Here is a 22,857-nt window from a genome sequence, read left to right on the forward strand (position 1 = left end):
TTTTGGTTTTGGACTTGTCGGCTTTGGGTCAGCTGTTCAGGAGGCAGCAGATGCTGTGATTATTGCAGAGCTGCTAGGGTGCTGGTTGGCTTGTTGGTCTGGAGGCGAACATGTCTCCACTGGCTGCTTCCCCAGAGCTGCTGGAGAGGGAAACCAAGCAGGCAACCAAATGTCTGAATCGGATGAAGAGTATTTGGGGAGTCTAGGGGGCTAAGTGAGAAGACAACAGGAAAATGATTGAGAGGAAGAAATAGTCAGGAATTTATCAAAAAGGAGTAAACAAGTGAATCAATTCTATGGAAAGGAAGTAACATAGAGAAGCCTATGAGTAAGGAGACTATATAATAAATTTGAGGAAAAGAAAATAATGGAAAGAAGGAATAGCAAACGTTCCATCTGCTCCTACTTACTTGAGGAGTTTCAAGAAAAACACCTAAAAAAGACCAAACCCCACTACAAAGAGAACGAATAGCCATTAAGAGAGCCTCCTCCTAAGAGGAGGAAAAACCCAAGGGAAAATCAATTTCATCTCATTGCTTTAAGGCAGTTTATGGAGAACCTACTTCAGGCTCTGGTGCAGGAAGGCAGCAGGGACAGTTGGAACAGTGTTGGATACCTGATTATACTGATGTCTCATCATCTGTCCAGGCTAGCGTAAACCCCTGGCTGTTTGTGACTATATAGCAGTAGCTTTGCCAACTGATGGCTGAGTTTGTACTCTTCGGATTTGCGTCTCCACAATCCGAATGGCAGTCGCTTTGGCTTTTTTCCAGAGATGCTTAACCACGCCAAGGGAGAGACTGCAAACATGGGAGCTGCCAAGGCAAAATGCATTCTGAACCTGCAGTTAAAAACATTTCTTGTTTCCAGGTAGTACTTCTTGCTGAACCCTGAAATATGTACTGTGCGTTGCTTTGGAAAGCATTTTGTGTCTTTTAAGATAGAAGAGCCTATTTCAGCATCTGGTAACTAAAAAGAAACTTTTCCAAGGCTGCTGACCCAGACACTTTAAGACAGGCTCAAATTTAGTTATATTTCATTTCAGGCTGCTTTTACCGACCTTCCCTCCCCCTCCTCTCGCCTGTTCCCTCGGTGGTCTTTCAAAATCCAGGTGTCTGGGATTGTCTCCAGCCTACTCTGAAAGCACCCCAGGCCTTGGATTAATACATGAGAGCTGCCTTTTATTTCAGTGCACCCCTTTCCATAATGGCTGCTCAGTCAGACCCACTCGCAGTGTACAGCCGAGCTGAACCAAAACCTTAGCAGGTCAGCAACGCACGGCCCTGTGTTTTACTGAGTTTCACTTAAAATGCCATGCCTTTTTACAGGGAAAACTGAAGAATATTGCAAAAGTGTTTTGGGTTTCTGGTTCGCCGAGGGTTTTTTAAAGAACTTTGCTGATCTCCATGTAAAAGAACGGAAAGAAGAACAGTGTGTAAAAATGTGCTCCTACGTAAAGGGTGTTGAGTATAGATCTAATACCAGGGTGAAAATTTCATCGTGTATATGTGGCATGACAGTACATTGCTAGTATCAAAACTACATTCCATAATACATAGAAGAGATCTACCTAGACTGCAGGAATGTCATTCTGTCACACCAGCTTCTCACTCCAAAAGCAGTTTCCATGAAATGAAACACTTGAAAGAAAAATAGTCTCATTTTCTAAACACAGGTCTAAATTACTGATACCTCACAAAACAAATTTGCGGTTATCCTTTGGAAGCGTATTGAACTACGGGTTGGTTTTTTTGGTTTGTTGTTTTTTTGTTGTTGTTGTTTTGGCCTTTTCTGCCAATCCTAATTGTCATCTTTTATGCCCTGGCGTTGGTTTTTATTGCAGTCCTCAGTACTGTTGAAAGTGGGTCACAGGGACCCGGTTCAGTTAGGAGCGCAAGGAACAACTGCAGAAAATAGCGAGCCCTGCTTGGGGCGTTTGTTCAAAACGTTCATGCTGCTGGATTTGCAGACAGATGGTATTATTAGTGACTGTTTTGATCAGAGGTGATACCCAAGTTCTGCCACCTAGTTAGCACTTGAGCAGTGAGTAAGCAAAGTACGGCCTTTTAGAGAAATAAAAATGATCAGGTAAAAGAGCCAAATTTTAGAATACCTGTTAGTTAGTGATAGCCTTTCTTGTCACAGGTTGCTTTGAATGATCCAACTTAGTCTGAATGTACTAGAAGGGCATTATTTTTGCAATATTTCTGTCTCTGCTAGATATTTTTTTAATATGAAAACACAAGTGTTTGAATGCAATCAGTTGATTCCGGGACTTAGATATGATATTGTTGGTACATACACAGTATGGCACTGCTTAATTTCCCTAATGAGTAAATAGTTGTTTCCTGTACTTTGTTCTGTATGTAATTCACATCTTTATGGATAGATTTCTTTAGACTGGAGTACTGTATTAATGAACTGTTGATATGAGATTTTTCTTGTTCTTGGCGTACAATGCTGTTGTTTATAGTCATTCAATGACTTCAAAATGATACTGATTGCATTTTACTACCATTTCTAAATTAATTTGTTGATGAATGTTATCTGACTTGAAGTCTTTAATGTTATAGATATTTCAATAATACCCATGCAAAAATCTGAATTTTCTGTTGCTCTGTTTTGAACCTGAATTGTCTTTGTCATCTTTACTTTTTTTCTAAAAATCAGAAACTTTTGCTTTGTTTTCTGAAGAATTTCAGGATTTTGTTTGTGCTCTGGACATCTGACTAAGGCAAAGATTTATTGGGAATAGCATAAGAAAAAACTATTTACAAATTAATTATCTACTTTTTATTGTAAAATTCTGAAATATATAAGCAGTGAAGTTACACTCAAAGTTTTTAAAAAGAGAGCATATAAATGATTAGATTTAGCAGCTGATCATGTCTAATGTGGGGAATATAGTTGTATGAAATTGGTGCCAAATAGGTCTTGATACTCTATTACAGTAAATGGTTAGGCTAAGAAGAATAAAAACCCCTACAAATGTTCACATAGATTATGGAAGGACACATAAACGGGGAGTAAGTGTTTATAAACACAGAAGTGTGAAGATTGTAAATATTAAAAGCCATATTTAAAAGATTTGGTAACAGTGACAAGGAAATAACAAATAAAAATAAGAAATTGTGGATTGGAATAAAAATTCAGTGTATATTGTGAAATAGAAATATTTATTAGGTGGAACTTTCGTAATGTGTTGATGGAATTGTTGTTATGACAGGACATCATGTTGCTGGCTGATTTACCTGATTCGCCATGGTGTAGAGAGGGAAACGGAGGCTACTGGGATCCCTGAAGGTGTTCTCTACTTTTTTTTATTTTATTTTAGAATCATAGAATAGTTTGGGTTGGAAGGGACCACCAACACCACACTACAGTTTATCTGAAAGATAAATTCTAAAGAAATTACTCTTCACTTGGCTTGATTTTAATGTTACTGAAAGAGAAAGCCTCTGAGGAAGGAGCTACCTCCCATGTAAAATGTTGTCCTGTCAACACCAGAAATGTCTGCATGACAAAACAAACCTTTGGGATCTTAATGTTTTCATTGTACTTAGCAAAATGGGAGCGAGCAGTGATCCATTTAAGAGGGAGTACTGAACTTGCCATGGAGGTTGAGGTTTGGTGGTGATGTACCTCTCGTTCCCAAGGCAGGAGGGGTGCTTTGCCTTTCAAAGCATACCTCTTGGCCCACACTTTCATGTCTGTTGAGTAACACAATACTTTTGAGCAGGCAGGGGCCCAGTGTGTCCAAATAATTCCCCTGTGCTGGTGGCTGCTGGAAAGAGTTGTCGGGAGCAGCTGGCATAGACTGTGGTGGAAGATTTCCAGTGCATGGTGGTGATGGCTTTATACGAGCTTTGGCCAGCATCTCCAGCGCAAATACTCCATGGAGCTTTCCATCAACTTCTGTAAATACTGAGGTCCCTTTTTCATTATGACCTGCCAATCATGAGGTCACCATCTGTCGTGAGAATTAGTATATGACCTGTGGTGTTTTGCATAATACAGAGACACTTTACTCCCTCCTGTCACTTTGCTACTTTTTTCTTCCCTGTCTGTTCAGTGTGAGGACTTATTTGACACATCTTGGTATGCAAACCTTCTCTGCAAAAAAAGCAAATACAAGTAGCTCCCTGTGTCAACAGAAGGTGAGTACTAAGAACATGTTCAGTGCTGTTTCAGAAAGCTTAGAGAATAACTCATTAAAAAAAAAAAAAGAAAAGTTTTAATACTGTTGGAAATTTGGTTTTGTGACCATATTTTGTTGTTGACAATATACATCACAATCCTGGTTTCAAAATGAAATGTCAAGAGGTGTGCTCATTTTTTCAGTGTATTTCACTAATGCATATTCTAATTAAAAGTAAGAATTTCTGAGCTTAACTGGTTGGAAATAATTGCTATAGGGTCATCGATGAAAGGTTGAGTTTGTGAAGGTAGCCTGAGGGAATGGGCTGGAACAAAAGTCTGACCACTATAACCGTACTGATCAGAGGGGAAAAGATAAACCATTGTGATGAAAGGGGAAAAAAGGATGAAAAGGAGGAGGGAAATAGCTAGTAATAACTGGGTTGTAGGTGTTTGGGGAGAGGGGGAGGATTTTGTTGCTAATCTGGCACAGATTCCTAGGTACCCTTAGCCTGATTTTGGGGAGAGAAGTGCTGCTGTGTTGCTCAGTGAAAACTCTTCAGTCAGAACCTCAAGAGAAACACAGTTGTGACTTAAACGTGTTTGATTGTTTGTTTGTTTAAGTAAGTGTTTTGTGGTTTGAGATTAGCTGAAAGAATAATGTTTGACAGAAATCAGATTTGCTTTCTAAATATTTGGGATTTGACAAATATTTCAAGGTTCAGACACTAATTGCTTTTGTTTATTGTTGCTTGATTTTCTGGCATTTAAAGTTTGAAAGACGACTGCACAGTTTGATCTTTCGGTTTTTATAAATAATGCAAAATAAATAACGGAAGAATGGGGTATGAAAGTATTCTGTTTTCTGTTTGTTGGTGGTTTTTATTTTAGAGGTTAGCATTACTATTGGGAACTGTGAAACAATTTGAAGTGTGAGTATGGTAAGGCGGGATCCTTGATTTAACCACTTTAAAGGATGAAGAAAGCTTATGTGCAAAGCTGACAACAGCCATTTGTGACCGGAGCATAAAAACGATCTGTTTCGTAAGGCTGAAATGCACACAAATGAAGTATGCAGCTTCAGCAGCTGTGTTTCAGCCTGCAAAACAAATGACATTTCCATAGTAGATTCTCCTGTTAAAAGGTAGGTTTTGTGATAAGAGTATTGGCTTTAAATTAATAACATGCAAAAGGCATCTGTATTGACTTATCTGTCAAAAACTGTCTTTTAATTAAATTTATTATAGCATGTGGCAGGTTTGGTGGTATAAAAATTGCTTAGCAGACTGTGTGACAATACTTGATTCTTCCTCTGTGCTACACAAAACCCAGCAATAACAAGAGGGGTGTTTTAATATGTTTTAATAAGGCATGTAAACTTCCTCCCCCCACCCCTTCTTTTTTTGATCTTTGAGTCATACTGTCAGTTTTGACGTTTTCTTAAGCTTGCATATGGAGGAGATTTGTGATGTGTTTTGGCTAAGACAGGAAGGTTTAATGGCCTGTCCTGGACATAGGAACTGAAAAGGTGCCAGTCTAAGTATCAAGAGCAGACTCAGCAATGCGACAGTGGAAGGAAATTGAGCTTGGATTATCCTGACAATAGGTATTTTGAGATGAAGAAAACACATGGAACTTGCTAACAGAGAAATCCTAGAAGAAGCCAAGCTCGAGAAGGCTTGGGTTGTTACTGTTTTTCTTGGCCAGTATTGGTGCTGTGTGTCAATTACCGAGGAATGGGTGAAGCTGGAAGTCATGGCTTCCAAGCAGAAACTTGAGTTCAGTCCGGTTCTTCAAGAACTATAAAAAGGCTGCCATTAGATATATGATATCTGATACTTTGAGGCATAATGTGTGAAGCTGACCTTGGGGGAAAAAAAAAAAATCACACTGACAAAAACCTGCAAATTTTAAACCATATGAGTAATGAAACATTGATATGGTGTTGCAAGAGAGTGGAAAACTGCGTTCAAGAGGTAGACTTTAAAAAACCAAAGTTGGGTAGCTTTGGAGCAGGAGCAAGTCGTTCAACTTGCTGTGGTAAAAGTGGGTTATTTTCTATGGCTTGCTGCACATGGGCTAAGATTAGGAGTGGTGATGATCTCTCAGAATTAAAAACTGAATCCAACGCATGACTTGCATCGTAAAAAATGGGGCAGGGTTCCATCCCTACTGGAGAAGTCTGGGTCTTACTTTACAGTAAGTTAAAAATCCCTTTTCAGTTGTAGTGAAAGTACAGCGGAGTGTGGATTTAGTTTGCATGTCCTTCAATTGGTCGGATTACTGATTCTGTAAGTGTGCAAGTAGGAGTACACATAGTAAAAGAAGACAAGAAGGTATTATGCCGTAGTTAAATTAAGCAACAGTTTGAATATTCATGCAGCTTTGCGTGCTCTGCTGGGTTTGACTCTACTACGTTGAGAGCAGTTGGTATTCTGCAAATGCTACATGGCATGTTCAGGATACCTCAGACAGGATTAATTTAGTCGGTAGGCCAAATAATTAAGAAGTGTCCTTTAAGGGTGTGTGACCTGTATTTTGGGACTGGAGGAAAAATGTCATCTGCTGTCTGTTACGCTGTCCTCGACACACTTTGTCCAGCTTCCCTTTGAATTTGAAGCTCCGTGTTGCAGCAAGCTACATCTAACATGCTGAAGTCAAACAAATTGTTTTCAAAGAACTGCAGTTCTTATTTCTGAAAGTTGCAAATTATCATCACATCAGATATAAACCATTTCGAATTGAAAATAATTGAAAAAACTTGTAGTGGGAATGTACTTCAGCATCCCCTGCACTTCGCCATTGGTGCTTTAGAATCTCACCTGCGCTGTCACAACAAAGCTCATGTGTTGAGGGTTGTGCATGAGCAGGTGGAAGGAAGCAAGAAGTGACCAGATAAATTGTTAAAAGAATGAAAAATGATGTGTGCTCCTTAGTTTGGAATAGGGAATATTGAGCTGTACAGATATAATGATGAGCTGTTTACCTTTGCTAGGCAGTTCTGTTTTAAAGAGATTTTTAAAGAAACTAAAATCATTTGTGATAGGTTGTTTACTGTTTGGCCTTTTTGCTTGGTGGGTTTTTTTTGTTTGTTTGTTTGGTTATGGGTTAGTTGTTTTTTTTTTGTGCTGGTGTATTTTTCTAGGCCAAACACACACCTTCATGGTATTCCTTCAAGGTGGTTGTAGAACAAACTGCCTTATTTTCATTAGCCATGTCATTCCTTACTCTATATAAAACATACTACCGTATTTTGTAGTATTTTTCTTCTGACATCATCTCAGGATTTTCTGTCAAAAAACACTGTTGACCTTGATGAATTTAGCACAGCTATGCATTGGACGCTGTTGCTGCCAGTTTTTCCATATACAGAGTTTTGCAATGCTAATAGTTCCATGTAACTAGGGTGGGCTTGCAGCTTAGGGTGTGCCATATCTGGCTTTAGGAGCTTCTTATCAGTTTCCATTTCTTAAACCCTTTTATTCACTACTTTTTTTTTAGTATTGGAAAGATGTGTATCTGAAATGCCTGGCATCTTGATTACACACTTGTACCTAAGAAGAGTCAGTTGTGTGGAATAAAGCAGACTGCTGTGTGAAGCTTTTTTGTTGTTGAGATACAGTCCTTGGTGTGTATTCTGTCAAGGCCTTTTTTCATGTTTTCATGAAAACAAATACCAAAAGGTTTAAAAATGTAACCAGAGTGCGTGCCACAGTGATTTATTCACTGACTTCCCTTTAGCTGATTGTATGAGCCATGTAGCATGTTCATGTGTGTATATATATTCATTTTCAGCCCTGAATTGGAGGTTAATAAGGTTTGAATTGATGGCACAGCAGAATAAACAGCACAGTCTTCACAAACACTTGAGTGTTTGACCAGAGAGTTTTACATCCTGACAATGGTCCATTGTGGAGACCTTATCACAAACCTGATGGAAGGTACTGAGTCACACAGGTTCTTCTGACTTTCAGAACATAAGGTCAGAGTTTGAGTGAAGTCCTCAGATAGCAAAAATACTTTCATTTTTACTGAGATAACAAAGGCCTCTTAGCCATCACTGGGTAGTTAATATTTTCTGAGTGGTCTCCCAAAGACAAAGTGAGTGTCACTTAAAATTCTGTTACTGCTCTTCCACATGGTCTGCCAACCCTGTAAGCTTCAAAAGGAGGAGAGCACTGAACCACACCACATGCTGTATATATCCAGCTGTCTTTCCTGCCCAGGTAAGTGAAAAAAGTGAGGATTTGGAAGATCTTAAAGCAAAATCCTTCCCTTTCAGGAAATTTCTTGCTTCCTTTTGCTGAATTGATCTATGAGTGAAACATGCACATGTATAACTGTATATGCAATTTACAGTGTAAGATCAAACTGTTCAGAAGTAAATACTATTTGCTGATGGCAAATGCACCAAAATACTCTCTCTGGCTTATTTTTGAAAAATTGCAAGGCTTTAAATATGTGCTGCTGCAAGAAACCAGGAGGCTTCAACATGAGTTAAAAATGTGTCTGAGCTGTAAACCCTGGGATAATTAGAATAATCAGTCTCTAGCCTAAAATGTCGCTACTGTGTAGTTAGTTAATATGAGGTAGGGAACAAAATTCATGTTTCTTTGCTAAGTAGGTGATATAAAAATAAAATGTGTTATTTAATTAAATAGAGATACTGTAGAAAAATTCTGGGGGTGAAATTTGAAATAAATAGGTATCAAAGGGGGTGAGGGGAGCAAAACAATTGTTCAGAAGTATTCGAAGATGCTTTAAAAGAAAAACGGCAAAAAAATCTGTAAGGGAATAATGATGATGTAAACAATCATTTCCAATTTTAAACTGTTTTCATGATGATACAAACATCCTGTAAGATGCACTGGGCAGCTTGTTTATTCTGGACTTTCATTAAACTAGTAACAGATGTTAATTAGCCCTTTCAGGTACAGATAGATGATATATTTATACAGTATTATTTATATTTGTCTTGTGTATTTTGAAAAGTAGGATGCGCAGTTACACGATGCTGTATTTCTTGCATGTAGTACATTCTTGGTTTTGAGGTACATGGAAAAGAATATTAAATTTCAGCTCGTAAGCACTATTTACTAGTTATTTGGGCAAAAGTAAGCATATTTCCCCTGAAATCAGTATTAATATTGCAAATAAGACAGTTAATTAGTTTTTAAATGTACTAAATTTGATCTGTAGAATGCAGTAAAGGTGTGGTAATTGTAGGCTCTGATTCTTTTCATCTCTGCCACTGAATTTATGAGAAGAACCTTTCACCCTGCTTTTCCCGTTTATAAAATAGGAGTAGTCCCAGTCCTGGTCAAGTGCTTTAATGCGTATGGAAGATAAATCTGCTTTGTGTGTGTTCTGTGTTATAAGCAGCATTATCACTACAATATCAAGAATTCATTCAGGAGAATGTATTTGCAAGGACAGTTTTTTTCATTTTGGTTACACGCTCTTTGTCCTAGTGCTTTGTATACAAATTTAAGGCTAAACTGGGGCTTGTGTCTTGGCATAATATCTGATCAGCAGAATGTCCACTGCTTAATAATAGTGCAAAATATGTAGCAAAATGCCATAATTAGGGAAGGTAATTAGTAGCTTGCTATTTTGAACATAAATATATGTATTTTTAACACCTCAGTCCTTGCATTTTTGTTACCTTTCAGTTGCTTCTTATTGACGTTTTCATTTAGCAAGTGGAAATACAAAAAACTTTCCAATTCGATCCCAGTTAGTATTAACCTGCTAAAAGAATACACTAAGCTTAAAACAACTTCTAATAAGTGTGTGCGTGTTAGATAAGTATTTCCAGTTTTCTTCTTTTCATGTCTTTTGAGAACAGGTACAGGGAAAATGAATACTGACATGCAGAAGAGATGAAAGATAAGCATTTGTGTGGAAAAATGAGAAACTTCAGAAAAATATGAAAATCTTCCTTGATGTTTCTTTTTTTCCACATATGACCAAGAGAATTACAAATAATAGTGGAAGAGATTAAAAGAAGTTAATCTGAGATTGAACTATAGCCATGCTGAAAACAATTATTTTTCACTGTGAAGTAAAATGGTTGGACTTGTTTAATTTCAAAAATAAATAAAAAAACCCATATAAATAAATCCAGACACCACCCTCCCCCCAAAATAGCCCAAACAACAAAAAGGCCAAGCAAGCAAATAAACAAAATCCCTCCCATGCTCTCACGTGGCCTCCCAGAAATCAGTTACTAAAAATATAATCCAGGAGAGCTAAGGAATATCTTTGTTTTTGTTGCTCATCTGTAATGGAGAGTAACCAGTATCCAAGTTTAAGAGTGGGCTTTGGGATTCTTAAGTAGAAAAATCCAGTACTTGATATCGTAGTTAATAACTGATTTGAGCTGTGTGATAAGGAACTGCAGTTGTAAGGCAGCTAAAGATGTGAGTAGATCAACTACGTGGTTTTATCTTTCAGTCTTTGTTACAGTAATTTATACAGTAGGACTCATGGATAAGACCCCAGGTCTGGGTGTTTGTTGGTAGAGGAAGAATAAACAGTGATAAGTTGCAAATCAGAAAGATCATAATCGGTAAAAGAGTTATTTTCAGGCTCCTGACAGAACTACTTCTGCTGAAGGGTTTTTGGGATGTGGGGATGACTCTGGAAAATGTTACAAGCAAGTCTTTTTCACTTGTTTGGAAGTTATTTTTTTTATTTAAAACCCAGTGAAATAAGGCTAATCCCACTGATTCTTTAAAATGCTGCTAAAGCTGTAAAACGGGAACATAAATGAGAGAGGCTAACACCTTTGTTAGCTGAACAGTCTTTTAATAGAATTACATTTTTGCTAAATGTTCTAGTGCTTAGTATTTTGTGTCAGGAGGCTGAAATAGATTCCTTAGGACAGCTACCAATGTATTGTCTGTTGGCTGTTCTATCTCTATAGAAGAAAAAGAATTAAAAGAAAATCAGACATTTGTATTTGTGGTGTGTGTGGCACAAACTACTTCAACATTTTAAAGGCAATGATAAGACGATTTTTTTTTTTCTGCTAGTTTGGCTTAATTTGTTCCCTCCTTTTTAAAAGGTGTAATTGACAAAAACAGAACGTGCCATTTTGCTCACGAAAATGCACTAAAATTTTAGTTACGCCTTTATGAAGCGTGGTACTTCTCTTATGTAGAAGATGTCAGCAATTCAAATGAGGATTATGCTAATTAATGTTATGTGGGCTGCGTGGCATTTCACAAACAGAATAGCTTTGTTAATGCATCATTAGTAAAAAATTTCTCTCTTTTCATTCCTCATAACTGGGAGTGCCTATGCGTGCCATGTGTTTGTCGTCTTGAATTGCAGGCTTGTTTTTTCAGCCTTGCTAAGTTGCAAATACTATTGATTACCTGTACCAGTACCATGTGCAGGATGATAAACAGCTTAGGCACCAGCGTTCAGAGAGATCTCAAACAGGCCAAACTGTATTAATGTCTTAATAGCAGTACATTCGTATAGATCTCTGGGTAGCAGATGAAGTATCCCACACAGATACTTCCACCAAGTATTTAATCTAAAGGACTTTCAGGTGCGCTTCTGAAGGCATCTGCAGGTGAATATGCAGTACTGCTTGTCTATCCGAACAGCATAAACATGGAAAAATCAACTGCAAATTTAGGAGAAAGCAATGTCTTGCCTGCTGTGATGTTCATGAATGGAGATGGTTTATGTTAATGAGTCGTGCACTGGAGATGAGTGTAGTAAGCCATGTCTTTTGTTTGAAAGGCAAATAGAAGTTGCTGGAATACTGAGTTGTTTCCTTCTTCATGAACAGGTCTGGACTGACAGGTTTAATTTTGTGGAAAGAAAAATTTGGCGTGTTGGTGCTGAATTTAAGGTATTCTCTTTTAGCCGTATGATCCTTCTGCTCTGCCTTTGTAGTCTAGATAAACAGTGGAGATACGCCCATAGAAAATCTACTTTGGAATAAAAATTTGCCGCAGAACTAAGTGCTACATACAGATTAACAGGAGTGGGGAAAAAAGGGGATTTTACATGGGGGTACCTAAAATATTGAAATATTCTCTGGGGTGGCATTTAGTGATACCCTAAAACTTGCAGTTGGATAGAGCAGTCAAGCTGTTTTGTACTAGATTGGAGCTTACCTGTAAAATGTGACAGGACAAAATGCAAGTTATGTTGTTCTTTTTGTAGTATGTCGGGTCATAGAGTCACAGAATGGTTTGGGTTGGAAGGGACGTTTAGAGGCCATCTAGCCCAACCCCCCTGCAGTGAGCAGGGACATCTTCAACTAGACCAGGGTGCTCAGAGCCCCGTCCAGCCTGGCTGTGAATTCTCCTCATGTGTTGATACAAGGTCATCACCTTGTTCATTGGGGGGTACACTTTCTTTGACCTTCCTTTTCTGGTTGAATGTAAGGCCATATCCAGTGAGGAATTAAACATAAGGGGGGGAGGGGAATTACCAAGTATCTAGATTATTCTAACACTATAAAACATGGAAGAATATGCTGTGAAGTTGACAGAAGAATCTGACTACATTGCCATAGGGCTTTTCCTGAAGTATATTCCTACAAATAGTATACGGGTGTCTTACAAAAATGAGTTAAGGGTTCCGCTTTCTTATGAAGAGCGTGTAAAAGCTTCTGGAACACTGGGAGCCTTCCCTCCTATTAAAAATTAGATTGTCAACCAACCCCCTTGTCTTTTTTTTTGGGGGGGGGGGGGGGAGGGGAGCAGGTAGGGGCTATTGAAATTAAATCAGAAATAGTTATTATATCAACAAGATGAGAGCATATTCCAGATGTCCTGGTGACTGTTACCCCTCTGGGTGTTAATCTTAGAAATTCTAAAAGTTATGATTTCTGCCATGTGCCAGTCAGTTATTAATTTTCCATAAAACTTCAAGGATGCCGTACTCTTCAGGCTACTTGCTATGGCGGGAGCACAGTGAGCCTAAACACAGAGGTTGTATTACTGGAAAGAGAATTGCTGTTCTAAATGGTTCTGTGATTGATTGTGAGTAGGTGTTTGGGTTGGGAGGGTCCTCCAGAAGTTGCTCCATTCAGCTGCTCGCCCAGCTCGAAGCAGGGCTGGTTAGATCAGGTAGCTCAGTGCTGCATCCAGCCGAGTCTTGGACACCGGCAGAATGGAGACCCCATGGCCTCTCTGAGCAACCTGTGCTGGTGTTTGCCCACCCTTAGGGTAAATATCTCGCTAATTTCAGATGAACTCGCAAGCAGGAACTGGCTTCATCTTTCTCTTCCTGGCTCCTTCCTCTCTTCCCTCTGAATCTGAACGTAAACGAAGGAAGCCGCTTTTGTCCTGCAGCTCTTGCTAGACTGCTTGCTTCTCCTCACGGAAGGAAACACTTCTTACGTACATTGAGAAGACACAGTCTAGTCGTAGTTTCGTATGTTAGTGAGAAAGAGCATGCTTTTTCTCCTAGTTAATTCTGCTTCAGTAATTAGCTTTCCATTTTCCGTAGGAGTCTGTTGCAAGGTGAAGGAAAGTCTGTGAGACATTGGCAACAATCAGGCAACTATTTCTTTAACTTTAGAGGTAAGCTGTCATGAAGTGTCCCGTTTGGCATTGTATTGGAAGGGAAGTGAGAAGAAATTGGAAAACTAAGAGTGGTGTTTAAGAAAAATGACATTTCCATGTAATAAAAATAGTTTGCCCTTTTATGTGGATGCTTATAACCGAATAATATTTGTGCTCGTCCTTTACTGGTGTTACAGACATCTTACCCTTTGTCTACTGAAATGCAGAACTTCCTGCTTCCCCCACCTCTAGTTGGCAAACAGACGTTATAAATAGGTATGCTTCTTCCCTGTCTCACTGCCAGTAAAAAAATTACACTTCAGCTGTTTGTTCAGTTGTTTAATCACAAGGAGGATGGATTTTAAAGGAGTGTATAGCTGGGGATATAGTTTTTGACTGAGGCAAGGCAAATCAGACTTTTTGCCAGGAAAGTATTTCCCTGAAGTTCCTCCCAGTGGAAAAATTTTACTGACTGAAGATGTGTTTTACCCGCTTCCAAAACACTGCAGCGCCCAAGCCCCTGTGCCCCGGGTTTAAAAGCTGGGAACTCATCAGTTGTGAAAGGGTTGTAATAACTCTCAGTTTATGTGGGGGGGGGCTACCAGCAGCATGATCCATTGATTTTTTTTTTTTTTTTAGCATCTAAAATACTTAATTTCTACAATAATACAAATATAAGGAATACGAGGAATATATGAGGGTTGGACTAGATGACCTTTACAAGTCCCTTCCAACTCAAACTATTCTATGAATACGCTGGAATATAAATTTGAGTAAGATTTCTTTTCAGAAAAAGAACTGCATAATACATTTCTGCACTGTGGAATGCTACCGTTTACTAGGCTAATGATATACCAAAAGGTTAATCGGGTGTCCTCTTTTTCTGAGGCAGCTATTTCTAGGAATAGCTGTTTCTAAGCTTTTCATCCCAATTTCTGTCAACCAGATTTCCACAATGAACAGCCCAAAGGAGCATAAACAGCAGCTTCTGTTGTGGAGTGCACTTGCTTTTTACTTTGAAGCGATGATTAACCCTTTTTAAAACTTCCTTTTGATGTGACCAGACAAAGAGAGACTCATATAGCCCTTTGGGATTTGCCTACAGTGAACCTGCTTCAAAAATCACGACCTTGGCTGTCCAAGTGACAAGGCTCTCAAGTTGTTAAAGCAGATTTAAATGAGAAGAAAGCAGAATGTCAAATACGTGTATTTGTTGCTGTAGATGTAGTATAGCGCGCGGCAGCACTTCATGCCAGTTAAAGCACACGCGAGTGTATTAACCACACAGGTTGTTGCTGACAGGGTAGAAAACAAAGCTAACGCCGTGCAACAGTGCAGTGGAACAAGCTGTACCGACATCCTCGTATCGGAGCATGCAAGCATTTAATACATAAAAATGAGCGTACGTTATGTTTACTTTCATCTGGGGGTAGTAATATCGACAAAGTCTTTCTCTCAGTAACAAGGACATGCTTTGTGATGCAGATGTATGTGTACCTCGTTCTTTATGGTCATAGCAACTTCTGGTCATATGAACCAAGAAGTCCCAAGCGAGGCTTTCCCATCACGGTAGAACAAGAACTCCGTAACTTGTTATTCAAAACCCTATGATAGAATACATTTCTGTCTTCAGAAATTGGGTTCTTTGCACATTTCCCTGGGAAAAAATGCACTCTGGTGATTGTTTCAATGTATGCGCTGGGTTATAAAGGGAGTTTCAGAGATACTGTACTTATCAGCTGCACATGAACAGTTTGTGGTTTGAAGAGGGAACCTGGGATGGAGGAATCCAACCTTCTGTATCCAATTTTACCCAGAGGAGTATGGCATTAAACAACCCTATTGTGTGTTTAAAATTTCATTTTGTCTGTTAGAACACTAGACCATATGGTTTATCTGGAAAAGCTTATGGATAGTTTCTTCATCACTGTTTCCTCGTTTTCTACTTTATAAATCAGATAATGTGAGGAAATATATTGTGGTAATCGAAGGTAAACCTTAAAGTTCAGCATGGTGTAAAACTACACCTTATGGCTTAATTATTTTATTGGAATGCAGAAGTCGTGCCTTTTTGATTTAGGTTGTACCTTTGAATCAAAGTCGGATTAAACTGAGGACTCAAAATCAGACAACTGTGAAATATTTGATTAGGAAAAGGTATGAATGTTCTGTTTCACAAGAGCTACTTGATGGATTAAACATCCTCAGGAAAGAAATTACTACTCCTTTTAATGAGTGAACCGGAGTTGGGCTGGATTTTCTGATATCAGTCAGTCTTTTCAGTTTTAAAGAATGTGCTGGTGGCTTTTTTTCTGCCTTTCTACTGTGGCCTACATTTATTTACTTGTCTCCTTTTATATGTTTGTTTTTATACATTAGTTTACAAATGGAAGATTTTCTTCAGAGATATATTTAGGATGTAATATGAAGAACCTGTAACAGTGCATAAGCTGTGCAAATACATACGCTGTCTGTATGAGACTGACTGGAAAGCTGTGTATCGCTAGTTGTTTATATAGCTTTTAGCATGGCTGTTTATTGCAATTTATTTAGATCCATGTTTTGAACATGTTGTAGTGTTTCCTGCTGGAGGCTTTTAAGTGGAACAGCCTCACAAAGAATTGTCCTTTCGTGGTAAGATTGCAAAGTAAAAAAGAATGAGCAGAGAGAATGTGCCAGGACTATAATAATGTTTGTAACATTCATTAAACTGTTTGTTAAGTAATGTATTCAGAGTGACTAGTGTTTCCCAGTTTCTACATCGCCCATTATGTGTTCTAGTAAATTAAAGCTAGGAAACCTTTGTTGGAGTTATAATACTCAAACTGACATCTAATTCCCCCAGACAATAGGTACAAGCCTGCAAGCCTCTCTAATTCTCTCCAGTCTTTACATTTATTGATTCTTTTGTAAACGTGTTTCATCCAATCTATTACAAACGGCACTGGTTAGAAGTGTGAAGTTTACCACGTTTGACCCAAGGCGCATTAAAAACAATAGCGATCTGGCATACAGTCGTGCATCCCGGACTTACTTTTAATCAGAAGAAAATTTGGGTCTGTAACTGCTCGACTGGTTTGATATCCTGCTTTGGTTAGGACTGACACGTTAATTCTTTGATCTGACTGGTTTGGGTATGAATTTAGTTCAGCTATCACTTGTATTCTAGGCTCTAAATGTTTTATTACTTGAGTTGGCTTGTCTAAGTAGTTTATTTTGGTTCAAGACTTCATTTTGTCTAGTCTTGACTAATATTTTGCATATACAGATGTAAGTTTCTTACTGCAAAGTATGGATGTAATCTTTTTTTTTTTCCCCTCAAAATGTCAGGTTTTTTGTGTCTCTTATTATTGAAAAGTTACCAAATAGTCCATTCATAATCTCTGAATGGATAGAAAGAACAGTAAATTCTAATGAAATGAACATAATACGTGTTTATTATTTTGTGCATATCTTGTATGTAAAACATATGTAATAAATAATTGATGGTAAACAAACACATCTTATTTTTCCAGCCATATTCATCATCAGTTTCAAAGCTTTGAAGTTCAGTAAATAATTTATGATGGTTGTTAGTGCAAGGAAATCAAACCATACGCCTGATCCTACTTGCTTTTTGTCCTTGTTGTTCTCAAGCAGAACTTTGATTGGTAGCCAAACTGAACGATGACGAATGTATGAATAAGCGATGGGATTTATTAAATAGACTGAAAATTAAATCAGATACTCCTATTTAAAAAAAAGTCTTCGAAATACATAATAAAAATTTGCTGTGTCTTAAAAAATTTTGGAGGGTTTTTTGGTTATGAATTGCAGAAGGCAATGATGGGAGTAAATATTTTTAATGCAAAGTGGAACATATTTTCAGCCTGCTTTTGTTCTCAAAACTTCAATCAGGGTGTCTCTTAGCCTGGTTAAATATCTTGCTGAGACCTGCTGTATTTGCTGAGAATGAAAAAAGATGCCAGAGTGCAAAAATTAAGAAATACATGCTTTTGGCCTTTAATGAAAAGTTCCGTAGAATACATGTTCTAATTCCTTTGTTTTCCCTTGTTTACATGGACAAGCCAAAGACGTTGGAGAGATTTTTTGTTTTTTTAAGCATTGCAGAGAATTTTTTTCCAGCTCATTCAGATTCTTCCGTGTGTTTTTTTTATTCATATGTTCTTGTAAAAGTTCTTACATACCCCAATAATATATGGTCAGTTTTCACCTATATTCTGACTTAAAATAAGGTTTTCTTGAAAAACATTGTGTACATATAAATGCACATGCATGATAGTGCTTAGGCTCAGGGCGACAGGACTGCCTGGGAATCTTTGGCCTTTCTGACTTCTCCATGTGGGACTACAACCTACAGCACTTGTCTTCCTGGGTAGCTTTGCATATGTGAAGCCCTAGGTTTTTGCTTTGTATCTGACACGGGGTGGGACAGGGAGCAGGGGATAAATAAGGTACTGTTTGGTACAGCTGTGATTACAATGAGGCATCACAGTGAAGCTTTAAAGGATATCTTCAATGCAGGGCTGGATATATTAGGCACTAACAGGAGAAGGCAGTTATTCCATGGTAGAGGATCTTCTGGATCGGAGGTTGTAGGCTTCCACAGTTGTATGAAAATTATAGAGGCATTAGGTCCAACTGTCAACCCAACACCACCATGCCTGCCAAACCATGTCCCCAAGTGCCACACCTACACTGTTTTTGGACACCTCCAGGGATGGGGACTCAATCACTTCCCTGGGCAGCCTGTTGCAATGCCTGACCACTCTTTCAGTAAAGAAATTTTTCCAAATATCCAATCTAAACCTCCCCTGATGCAACTTCAGGCCATTGCCTCTCATCTGATTGCTAGTTATCTGGGAGAAGAGACCAACACCTGCCTCAATACAACCTCCTTTCAGGTAGTTGTAGAGAGCAATAAGGTTCCCCCTCAGCCCCCTGTTCTCCAGACTAAACAACCCCAGTTCCCTCAGCTGCTCCTCATCAGACTTGTTCTCCAGACTCTTCACCAGCCTTGTTGCTCTTCTCTGGACACGCTCCAGCCCCTCAATGTCCTTCTTGTCGTGAGGGGCAGGATTCGAGGTGCGGCCTCACCAGTGCTGAGTACAGGGGCAGGATCCCCTCCCTGCTCCTGCTGGCCACACCATTCCTGATCCAAGCCAGGATGCTGTTGGCCACCTTGGCCACCTGGGCACACTGCTGGCTCATGTTCAGCTGGCTGTCGACCAGCACCCCAAGGTCCTTTCCTGCCAGGCAGCTTTCCAGCCACTCCTCCCCAAGCCTGTAGCATTGCATGGGGTGGTTGTGAGCAAAGTGCAGGACCCAGCACTTGGCCTTGTTGAACCTCATACAGTTGGCCTCGCCCATCGATCCAGACTGTCCAGATCCCTCTGCAGAGCCTTCCTACCCTCCAGCAGGTCGACACTCCCACCCAACTGGTGTCACCTGCAAACTTACTGACGGACGACTCAATCCCCTCATCCAGATCATTGATGAAGATATTAAACAAGACCGAACCTCAAAACTGATCCCTGGGGAACACCACTTGTGACTGGCCACCAGCTTGTTTTAACTCCATTCACCACCACTCTCTGGGCTCAGCCATCCATAAAGGTGGTTTATAGGTATCAAGAGCTAGATGTTCTGAAAGTTACCAAGAATATCAAGGACAGCTATCTTGTTCTTGGCTTTGGTGGGGATGTCGTCTCTCCAGCTTTCCTGTGCCATCACTGTTGTTTCCTTTGAAATCAGTATGGGTCCTGCCTTCTGTTGGCAGGACCACATCAAGCTAGTATTTTCATTGGCTCACTAATTTTTCTGGTGTGGCAGATGACAGAAGAGGAATGTTTTGGGAAGTTTCTAACTTTGACAAATATAGTGATGATTTCACTTGGCAAAAGCATGTTACTACCTTCCCACTACTAAGTAGTAGTGACCTCCAAAAAATGAATTTGTTAGAACATTTCCGGGGAAAGAAGCACCGCCATCTTTTATAGTTGGAAGTGTTAGCCTACGTATAGGTGTTATCATCGACTGCTCAGTGTTTTTGGACGGCGGCAAATTGTTTCCTTTAAGGATTTGTAAATAAAGTGATGAGTGAGTACTCAGTCTTCACTTGGTAGCTCTAGCTGCTGCTCAAAAAGTACTTTGGTTTGGTTTTGTTCTAAATGCCTTTGTTTTTCTTTCCTCCCCATGGCATCTGCCATGCTAGTTTTGTCTATTTTTTACTACTACATTGTAAAAACAGTGATGGCAGTTGATAAAGCTAATGACATATGTAGATGAACACCCATATTCATTTGGAAGCTTTAGAATTGCTGAAAGAATATCAGCACAAACATTGCAAGAAATGTGCGACTACAGTGTGACCTCGTGCACGTTAATTTTTCAGTGCAAGAAGAACCTGTATACTCGCCTAAAAAATTGCTGGCTTCCATAGATCAACTTGAAGGATCGGGGCTTGCTTTTTGTAAGGAACACAGAAAGTATTTGTCATCTACAGCTCCCTGTTTGCAACAATACATCACTTTCATATCTTTCTTTGGTAGTAGAGAGGATCTGCTGACAGCAGGACTATGATACAACAGGCCACATCCCCCCATTGACTTTTTACTTGCAGTGTCACCTTGGGGCGTCATGCCTAGTTTCCAAGAAATGCTAATTTGTTAACAGTTTTTAGTACTTCTCTTTTTTTGTCTTATGCAGCCTACCGGTTCTTCAGAGGCAAAGTTCATCTGCTTCAGAGAGTGGATGCAAACGTGCTGTAGAAGAAGAAGAAAAGTCTCAGTCATTTTCAAGCTGCCTTTTTTGTAGTCAGATATTTTGAACACTGCTAAAAACTGTAAATTTGTATTAAGCTGTAATCTGTTTTTGAAAACACCTGGATTTCTTAGTGAGGAAGATGGAGCAGAAAAGGTAGAAAAAAGGCCGACTGCAGGAAGGATAAAATTAACCTCAGTTAAAAGAAGCAGGTTAACAATTGTCTGTACGTTGCCAGTGTTCACCCTAGAATGTTGTTCACATAAACCTTAGTTTATCTGCGGAACAAAGGAAGAGCTTCAGTAACTGTCAGTACAGAAAGATCATAGCAGTGATCTTTGTGACTACTAGTAACTTCATAGAAGGCAAGATATTCACGAATGCAGTGCTTGGTTCTTGGTATTAAAATTTTTGGAGCTAAATTAATAAGCTTCTGTAGCTATCAGTGAATGCCTTCATGAATTAAATGTTCGTATTTAGGTCACTAGAAGCACCGATTACTCAAACTATCAAAACCAGTGTGCTTTAATGAAAATAATGTTTTAGTGCAAATCTACTTGAAGAAACGAGTAATTTATAGTAAAAGATATGAAAATTGGAACCTGACAAGTGCGTATTTGTACCTAACTTTCCCTCAGGTAACAGGGGACTAATTAGTTGCTAAATCAAGTCAGATGTCTGAGGCGAGAACTGGAGAGCAAATATTCATAGTGGAAGCTGATAACAGCATTAATTAAGCTGGTGCTGTCTTTCCATGATAAATTTAGAGCTTTTCCAGAAGTCATCTGACTTAACGCTCCATTTGCATCCAGGAGCGTTTGATTTAGATGGGTTCCTTTGTTAGGAGCTCTGCAGATGTCTCTTTGATAGCTGTACCTGTCTCACATTGAAGAAGAGCCCAGGAGCTTTGTTTCTGCTGCCGTGCGATGTAGAGCAGGAGGCGTGTGGATCCTGACCTAAAGCTGACCGCTCAGCACTACGCTTTTCCAGAGTTGTCATGCTCTCAGAAATACTTTTTTTTGTTTAGTGACTAACGTTTTCTTGTTCCATTTCTTGAACCTCCAATTCCTTATTCTCTTTTAGTTACTGAAGAAGGTTAAAGATGAGATACGAAAATAGTTGGAGGATTATTGTCCTCTCTGACACTTAGCAGCGACATCTGCTTTACAGAGGCTATTCTGTGCAGCTGCGTCACGTATGAAACTTTGCACATTGCATTCTCTGTGTTATGTTTGGAAAGAAGGACGCCCACCTTCTGAGATCACCAAGCTTTTATTTGGGGTCAGCTTCTGTACTGAAATCAACATTTCAGTGTATTTAAAATTATGTTGGGGAAGGCACGCAAGGTGGGTACTCTTAGGGCTTAAAAAAAGCGTTGCTTTTTGGATATCATCCAGGATATCATCATCTGCCAGTTTTACAAAGCAAGCCCAAGAACTTGATCTTCTAGACAAAGTTGCAGTAGTTGTAGGTGGGAAGAGAGTGACAGGTGCTGATCAGCTGACGTTTTCTCATGATCATGGCAGGGTTTTTCCTGGGATCTGTCTCCGCTCCTGGACAGTTGGGTGTCGGTGGTGATTTGACAGTCGTTCTGCCCATTCGTCTCATTCCCCTCTGCAGATTTCACCGCTGTTCCCTCATTTAATCCTCGTATTTCATTACTAGGCAATCTCTCTTCCTCTATTCTAAAAATTAGGAATGGCTGAAGAAAATTGCTGGCACTCCATTCATTCTAAGAAGCTTTATCTTGAAAACTTTGGCTAAAATGATAATTTCAAGCATATTTTTAGAGGCTTTGGTGGGCACAGTCCAAGGCAGCTCTATTCCTGTAGCATTAACTGCAACTAAACTGAAAGGCTTTGAGATAGGCACTCATTTGGTGATTTTTTTTAAATAGCAGGTTAATATTATGTCATCAGATTATTTGGATGGATTTATTTTCTCTGTATTTTGCTTGAGGGCATTGTATACATTGTAAATGCATTAATCAACAATGACTAAACTGTCTGACAGAGACACTTTTTTATGTGAATTCTTTTCAGGACTGGATAATTGGAATTGAAAAGTAATGCTTGTAGTGGAAGTTTTTGATCAAAAAGTAAAAGGCAACGTTTTTTTTCCTGTCTAGAAATTCTGTTGTTGTTTCCGAACGAGACATTGTAATAGTGTTATTCTGTATAGTTTACTTAGAAAAATTAGGGGGAGCGTGCAATACTGATCCCTCACAAGCAGTGAATAAGCAGTATTCAGAAACTGTAATTCTTATGGCCATTCAAATTTGACATAAACTGGATCATGAAGTTGATGTAAATTGGCTTAAAGTATGGTATTCATATACTTTATACCAAACCAAACACAAAACACAGAAGAGTTACGTTTCACCAGAATCTGCGAACTGCTGTGCAAGGAAAGGGAGCTGGGA

At 39.1% G+C, this 22,857-nt stretch overlaps 1 protein-coding gene across 21 annotated transcripts in view; it reads left to right on the forward strand.

Moving 5' to 3' along the window:
- The window catches only part of TENM3 (teneurin transmembrane protein 3), a 1,446,905-nt gene that overhangs the window by 1,038,751 nt on the left and 385,297 nt on the right, over positions 1 to 22,857 (forward strand). Inside the window, exon 1 of one of the 21 annotated variants that reach the window (XM_075421792.1) lies at positions 13,672 to 13,691. The exons of the other annotated variants lie outside the window; for them this stretch is intronic. The gene's annotated coding sequence lies outside the window, so the exon portion shown is untranslated. Of the gene's footprint in view, positions 1 to 13,671; positions 13,692 to 22,857 lie in introns of those variants that run through there. 21 annotated transcript variants of the gene reach the window in all.

Source organism: Opisthocomus hoazin, chromosome 5 (genome assembly GCF_030867145.1).
Source record: "Opisthocomus hoazin isolate bOpiHoa1 chromosome 5, bOpiHoa1.hap1, whole genome shotgun sequence".
Taxonomy (NCBI): Eukaryota; Metazoa; Chordata; class Aves; order Opisthocomiformes; family Opisthocomidae; genus Opisthocomus; species Opisthocomus hoazin.